Consider the following 7,500-nt stretch of genomic DNA (forward strand, 5'->3'; position numbering starts at 1 on the left):
GCTACTAGATGGTTCGATTAGTCTTTCGCCCCTATACCCAGCTCCGACGATCGATTTGCACGTCAGAATCGCTACGGACCTCCATCAGGGTTTCCCCTGACTTCGTCCTGGCCAGGCATAGTTCACCATCTTTCGGGTCCCAACGTGTACGCTCTAGGTGCGCCTCACCTCGCAATGAGGACGAGACGCCCCGGGAGTGCGGAGGCCGCCGCCCCGTGAAGGGCGGGGAAGCCCCATCCTCCCTCGGCCCGCGCAAGGCGAGACCTTCACTTTCATTACGCCTTTAGGTTTCGTACAGCCCAATGACTCGCGCACATGTTAGACTCCTTGGTCCGTGTTTCAAGACGGGTCGTGAAATTGTCCAAAGCTGAAGCGCCGCTGACGGGAGCGATTATTCCGCCCGAGAGCATCCCGAGCCAACAGCGGCGCGGGTCCGGGGCCGGGCCAGGTAGGTCCGTCATCCGGGAAGAACCGCGCGCGCTTGCCGGGAGCCCGAGCGCCCAAAGGGGCGAATCGACTCCTCCAGATATACCGCCGGGCAGCCAGCCAGGACACCGGGGCTCTGCCCAACAGACGCGAACCGAGGCCCGCGGAAGGACAGGCTGCGCACCCGGGCCGTAGGCCGGCACCCAGCGGGTCGCGACGTCCTACTAGGGGAGAAGTGCGGCCCACCGCACACCGGAACGGCCCCACCCCACGGCGAGTGGAAAGGCAACCGGACACGACCCCGCCGCGGATTGCTCCGCGCGGGCGGCCGGCCCCATCTGCCGAGGGCGGAGGCCAGTGGCCGGATGGGCGTGAATCTCACCCGTTCGACCTTTCGGACTTCTCACGTTTACCCCAGAACGGTTTCACGTACTTTTGAACTCTCTCTTCAAAGTCCTTTTCAACTTTCCCTCACGGTACTTGTTCGCTATCGGTCTCGTGGTCATATTTAGTCTCAGATGGAGTTTACCACCCACTTGGAGCTGCACTCTCAAGCAACCCGACTCGAAGGAGAGGTCCCGCCGACGCTCGCACCGGCCGCTACGGGCCTGGCACCCTCTACGGGCCGTGGCCTCATTCAAGTTGGACTTGGGCTCGGCGCGAGGCGTCGGGGTAGTGGACCCTCCCAAACACCACATGCCACGACAGGCGGCAGCCTGCGGGGTTCGGTGCTGGACTCTTCCCTGTTCGCTCGCCGCTACTGGGGGAATCCTTGTTAGTTTCTTTTCCTCCGCTTAGTAATATGCTTAAATTCAGCGGGTAGTCTCGCCTGCTCTGAGGTCGTTGTACGAGGTGTCGCACGCCACACCGCCAGCCGGCTGTGCACGCTACCGAGTAAGTACCGGTATGCGAACCGCCAGGCGACGGGCGCGCATCGCACGTTTAAGGAGGCGCGGCCGGCCCCACAGGCGGCCGCGACGCTCCCAGGTCTGCGAAGCGGGGCAAACGCCGCGCGCTTCAGTATACGTAGCCGACCCTCAGCCAGACGTGGCCCGGGAACGGAATCCATGGACCGCAATGTGCGTTCGAAACGTCGATGTTCATGTGTCCTGCAGTTCACATGTCGACGCGCAATTTGCTGCGTTCTTCATCGACCCACGAGCCGAGTGATCCACCGTCCTGGGTGATCTTTTCTTAGTTTCCACCGTCTCTTTCAAGACAGTTGCATAGGCGGGACGTAGGCGTGTGGCGGCCCCTGTTCAAGCGTTCTGTGTCCAACGGCCTCACGGCCGATGGGCGTCGTACGGCTCCACACCGGAGCGGACAGGCAGTCGGGCGAAAGTCATTCAAAACCGGCGCCAGGCGCCAGGTGCCGCAGGCCAGCCGCTCCAGCGCTTCAGCGCTCGTACCACACAACATTGGCGTTAGTTTTGAGAAGCACGCGTGGTTCCGCACGCGGCGCACGGCTACTGCGAGCCGTACAGGTAGCGTGTTGCGCGACACGACACGCACATCGAAAGACATGCAGTCTAGTCGGTAATGATCCTTCCGCAGGTTCACCTACGGAAACCTTGTTACGACTTTTACTTCCTCTAAATGATCAAGTTTGGTCATCTTTCCGGTAGCATCGGCAACGACAGAGTCAATGCCGCGTACCAGTCCGAAGACCTCACTAAATCATTCAATCGGTAGTAGCGACGGGCGGTGTGTACAAAGGGCAGGGACGTAATCAACGCGAGCTTATGACTCGCGCTTACTGGGAATTCCTCGTTCATGGGGAACAATTGCAAGCCCCAATCCCTAGCACGAAGGAGGTTCAGCGGGTTACCCCGACCTTTCGGCCTAGGAAGACACGCTGATTCCTTCAGTGTAGCGCGCGTGCGGCCCAGAACATCTAAGGGCATCACAGACCTGTTATTGCTCAATCTCGTGCGGCTAGAAGCCGCCTGTCCCTCTAAGAAGAAAAGTAATCGCTGACAGCACGAAGGATGTCACGCGACTAGTTAGCAGGCTAGAGTCTCGTTCGTTATCGGAATTAACCAGACAAATCGCTCCACCAACTAAGAACGGCCATGCACCACCACCCACCGAATCAAGAAAGAGCTATCAATCTGTCAATCCTTCCGGTGTCCGGGCCTGGTGAGGTTTCCCGTGTTGAGTCAAATTAAGCCGCAGGCTCCACTCCTGGTGGTGCCCTTCCGTCAATTCCTTTAAGTTTCAGCTTTGCAACCATACTTCCCCCGGAACCCAAAAGCTTTGGTTTCCCGGAGGCTGCCCGCCGAGTCATCGGAGGAACTGCGGCGGATCGCTGGCTGGCATCGTTTATGGTTAGAACTAGGGCGGTATCTGATCGCCTTCGAACCTCTAACTTTCGTTCTTGATTAATGAAAACATACTTGGCAAATGCTTTCGCTTCTGTTCGTCTTGCGACGATCCAAGAATTTCACCTCTAACGTCGCAATACGAATGCCCCCGCCTGTCCCTATTAATCATTACCTCGGGTTCCGAAAACCAACAAAATAGAACCGAGGTCCTATTCCATTATTCCATGCACACAGTATTCAGGCGGGCTTGCCTGCTTTAAGCACTCTAATTTGTTCAAAGTAAACGTGCCGGCCCACCGAGACACTCACTCAAGAGCACCCTGGTAGGATTGCAACGGGGTCCGCCTCGGGACGCACGAGCACGCACGAGGCGCGTCGCACGCCTTCAGCTCGCCCCACCGGCAGGACGTCCCACGATACATGCCAGTTAAACACCGACGGGCGGTGAACCAACAGCGTGGGACACAAATCCAACTACGAGCTTTTTAACCGCAACAACTTTAATATACGCTATTGGAGCTGGAATTACCGCGGCTGCTGGCACCAGACTTGCCCTCCAATAGATACTCGTTAAAGGATTTAAAGTGTACTCATTCCGATTACGGGGCCTCGGATGAGTCCCGTATCGTTATTTTTCGTCACTACCTCCCCGTGCCGGGAGTGGGTAATTTGCGCGCCTGCTGCCTTCCTTGGATGTGGTAGCCGTTTCTCAGGCTCCCTCTCCGGAATCGAACCCTGATTCCCCGTTACCCGTTACAACCATGGTAGGCGCAGAACCTACCATCGACAGTTGATAAGGCAGACATTTGAAAGATGCGTCGCCGGTACGAGGACCGTGCGATCAGCCCAAAGTTATTCAGAGTCACCAAGGCAAACGGACCGGACGAGCCGACCGATTGGTTTTGATCTAATAAAAGCGTCCCTTCCATCTCTGGTCGGGACTCTGTTTGCATGTATTAGCTCTAGAATTACCACAGTTATCCAAGTAACGTGGGTACGATCTAAGGAACCATAACTGATTTAATGAGCCATTCGCGGTTTCACCTTAATGCGGCTTGTACTGAGACATGCATGGCTTAATCTTTGAGACAAGCATATGACTACTGGCAGGATCAACCAGGGAGCTGCGTCAACTAGAGCTGAGCAGCCGGCCGCCCGGGAGTGTGTCCCGGGGGCCCGCGCGAACACGCAAGCGTCCGCTCAATTATTCTGCAAACAGGAGGAGGCTGAGCTCCCCTGCACCATACACCTCGAAACCCTCTCAGGTCCCGGCGGCGCGCAGCGCCGTCCTAAGTACTTGGTCGGGTTCGAGAGAGGCGCAATCGCCCGGAGTTTGGCGAGTAGACGCTTTAGGTGCGACCACCCGTGCTCCCAACTGAGCTTGCCGCTGCCGACAGAGGCCCGGGAGCGTGCTGTCGTGGCATTGCCGGCGGGAGACAACACGCGCCACCTACGGTGACCGGCAGCTCCAACGCCAGCGCCACAGAAGGACAAAAGCCCCACTTGGGTGCCGAAGCGAACTCTCCCAGCACAGCGCACGCGCCAACACGTCCGCACAGCTGCGATACAAACCACCTGCGAGAACCGCAGAGGCGACCGAGCAGCAGACGGCGTCGCGGCGCCGAGCGCCAGGCGGCGGCGCATCCTCAGCGCACACAGTCCTCAATCGGACCAGCACACTGCAGATGTCCACCGCGCTTCGCACCGGGCCCGCGAGGACCTACTTTGGCCGCACGGCGCCGCGTGCAGGGTGCGCCGGCGCGCAGCTGCGCCGCCTGCCGCCTCCGTCGGCCGGCGCGCCTGCCACTGGCCGCCCCCACCAGCCGGCTGTAGCGCGTGCGCCCACGCACCGCGCGGCCAGCACGCCGGGAGGCCCCCCCTCACCGGCCGGGGACGGTCCCACCCAGCCACCGCCGCGTATCGCTTCACACCCAGATGCCATTCACGTTCGTGGGCATGGTGGGTATCGCTGGAACAACCGGTTGGTAGCTCAACCGATCGTCGCCATCACTGATTCACCTCTAGCGAGAACAACCGCACCACAACGGTTTACCAGTTGTTCATTTGCGTAACGTCACCAGCAAACGTAGGCGTCCATCGCCATTTGCAAATTCAACGATTGTTGCATGCCTGTGTCAGGTGTCACGACACACTGTCTGCCCACATACACGCAACAACATGTGCACGCTTCGCGAACACGTGGAAGGTGGCCCCCGTACGTATGCGATGTCCATTGCGCGAACGACTGTCAACCGGCCTCTGTCGCATGTCGCAGATGTGGAACGCAGTGCACCATGCTATCACGGTGTGTGAGAAGAGACGACTACGTCTGACAACACGCGCCACTACATCAACAGACGGCTCATGCTGATCGCCATCCAGGGCATACCACACTGCAATCCAGCTCTTATAGGGAGACGACACGTAGCTGAGTGCACAACATTTGGACCGCATGGTTCGCCGTTGTTGGCGCAGTCGTTGTACGGTCACATGTACCACGATGTATCATTCAGTACATGAGGACCAATGTGCAGTACAGTGTGTGATTTGGACGTACAACATCAGCGGACAGTTGACACAGGCCGTACCACAGCGTAGGCTAAGTGCTTCGCCATGCGAATGCCAATGAACAACTGCAAATGCCAATGAACAACTGCAAAGGGCATTGAGCATGTACGTCCTGCTGCCATCCACATTACAGTGTATAGCTGCAAGGTGTTTAACATGAAGCGATACACTGGGGACCGGGCAGTGCGAGTAGCAAACTATATTGCGGGGGTTGCAGTTGGGCAACACTACACTAATTTAACGCGTCGTATGACAATTACAGAGCAGGTTAAGGCCCAACGTGTGTTGGGTTAAGGCCCAACGTGTGTTGGGTTAAGGCCCAACGTGTGTTGGGTTAAGGCCCAACGTGTGTTGGGTTAAGGCCCAACGTGTGTTGGGTTAAGGCCCAACGTGTGTTGGGTTAAGGCCCAACGTGTGTTGGGTTAAGGCCCAACGTGTGTTGGGTTAAGGCCCAACGTGTGTTGGGTTAAGGCCCAACGTGTGTTGGGTTAAGGCCCAACGTGTGTTGGGTTAAGGCCCAACGTGTGTTGGGTTAAGGCCCAACGTGTGTTGGGTTACAGCACAATGTGGGTTACGTTAAGGCGCAATATAGGTTACGTTAAGGCGCAATATAGGTTACGTTAAGGCGCAATATAGGTTACGTTAAGGCGCAATATAGGTTACGTTAAGGCGCAATATAGGTTACGTTAAGGCGCAATATAGGTTACGTTAAGGCGCAATATAGGTTACGTTAAGGCGCAATATAGGTTACGTTAAGGCGCAATATAGGTTACGTTAAGGCGCAATATAGGTTACGTTAAGGCGCAATATAGGTTACGTTAAGGCGCAATATAGGTTACGTTAAGGCGCAATATAGGTTACGTTAAGGCGCAATATAGGTTACGTTAAGGCGCAATATAGGTTACGTTAAGGCGCAATATAGGTTACGTTAAGGCGCAATATAGGTTACGTTAAGGCGCAATATAGGTTACGTTAAGGCGCAATATAGGTTACGTTAAGGCGCAATATAGGTTAGGTTAAGGCGCAATATAGGTTACGTTAAGGCGCAATATAGGTTACGTTAAGGCGCAATACAGGTTACGTTAAGGCGCAATACAGGTTAGGTTAAGGCGCAATACAGGTTAGGTTAAGGCGCAATACAGGTTAGGTTAAGGCGCAATACAGGTTAGGTTAAGGCGCAATACAGGTTAGGTTAAGGCGCAATACAGGTTAGGTTAAGGCGCAATACAGGTTAGGTTAAGGCGCAATACAGGTTAGGTTAAGGCGCAATACAGGTTAGGTTAAGGCGCAATACAGGTTAGGTTAAGGCGCAATACAGGTTAGGTTAAGGCGCAATACAGGTTAGGTTAAGGCGCAATACAGGTTAGGTTAAGGCGCAATACAGGTTAGGTTAAGGCGCAATACAGGTTAGGTTAAGGTACGACGTAGGTTAGGTTAAGGTACGACGTAGGTTAGGTTAAGGTACGACGTAGGTTAGGTTAAGGTACGACGTAGGTTAGGTTAAGGTACGACGTAGGTTAGGTTAAGGTACGACGTAGGTTAGGTTAAGGTACGACGTAGGTTAGGTTAAGGTACGACGTAGGTTAGGTTAAGGTACGACGTAGGTTAGGTTAAGGTACGACGTAGGTTAGGTTAAGGTACGACGTAGGTTAGGTTAAGGTACGACGTAGGTTAGGTTAAGGTACGACGTAGGTTAGGTTAAGGTACGACGTAGGTTAGGTTAAGGTACGACGTAGGTTAGGTTAAGGTACGACGTAGGTTAGGTTAAGGTACGACGTAGGTTAGGTTAAGGTACGACGTAGGTTAGGTTAAGGTACGACGTAGGTTAGGTTAAGGTACGACGTAGGTTAGGTTAAGGTACGACGTAGGTTAGGTTAAGGTACGACGTAGGTTAGGTTAAGGTACGACGTAGGTTAGGTTAAGGTACGACGTAGGTTAGGTTAAGGTACGACGTAGGTTAGGTTAAGGTACGATGTAGGTTAGGTTAAGGTACGACGTAGGTTAGGTTAAGGTACGACGTAGGTTAGGTTAAGGTACGACGTAGGTTAGGTTACGGTACGACGTAGGTTAGGTTACGGTACGACGTAGGTTAGGTTACGGTACGACGTAGGTTAGGTTACGGTACGACGTAGGTTAGGTTACGGTACGACGTAGGTTAGGTTACGGTACGATATAGGTTAGG

At 55.1% G+C, this 7,500-nt stretch overlaps 3 non-coding genes across 3 annotated transcripts in view; all 3 read right to left on the reverse strand.

The window, feature by feature from the left end:
• LOC126434806 (large subunit ribosomal RNA) overlaps positions 1 to 1,269 on the reverse strand; it is a 4,222-nt gene extending 2,953 nt beyond the window's left edge. Inside the window, exon 1 of the ribosomal RNA XR_007579509.1 lies at positions 1 to 1,269. This exon is cut by the window's left edge and continues 2,953 nt beyond it. This is a non-coding gene — a ribosomal RNA (large subunit ribosomal RNA).
• A 188-nt stretch (positions 1,270 to 1,457) lies between these two features.
• Positions 1,458 to 1,612, reverse strand: LOC126434883 (5.8S ribosomal RNA). The gene has a single exon (XR_007579551.1). It is a non-coding gene; the product is annotated as a 5.8S ribosomal RNA (ribosomal RNA).
• Positions 1,613 to 1,963: 351 nt separating this feature from the next.
• On the reverse strand, positions 1,964 to 3,873 carry LOC126434772 (small subunit ribosomal RNA). The gene has a single exon (XR_007579478.1). It is a non-coding gene; the product is annotated as a small subunit ribosomal RNA (ribosomal RNA).
• Between the last annotated feature and the right edge of the window lie 3,627 nt (positions 3,874 to 7,500).

Source organism: Schistocerca serialis, unplaced genomic scaffold (assembly GCF_023864345.2).
Source record: "Schistocerca serialis cubense isolate TAMUIC-IGC-003099 unplaced genomic scaffold, iqSchSeri2.2 HiC_scaffold_1195, whole genome shotgun sequence".
Taxonomy (NCBI): Eukaryota; Metazoa; Arthropoda; class Insecta; order Orthoptera; family Acrididae; genus Schistocerca; species Schistocerca serialis.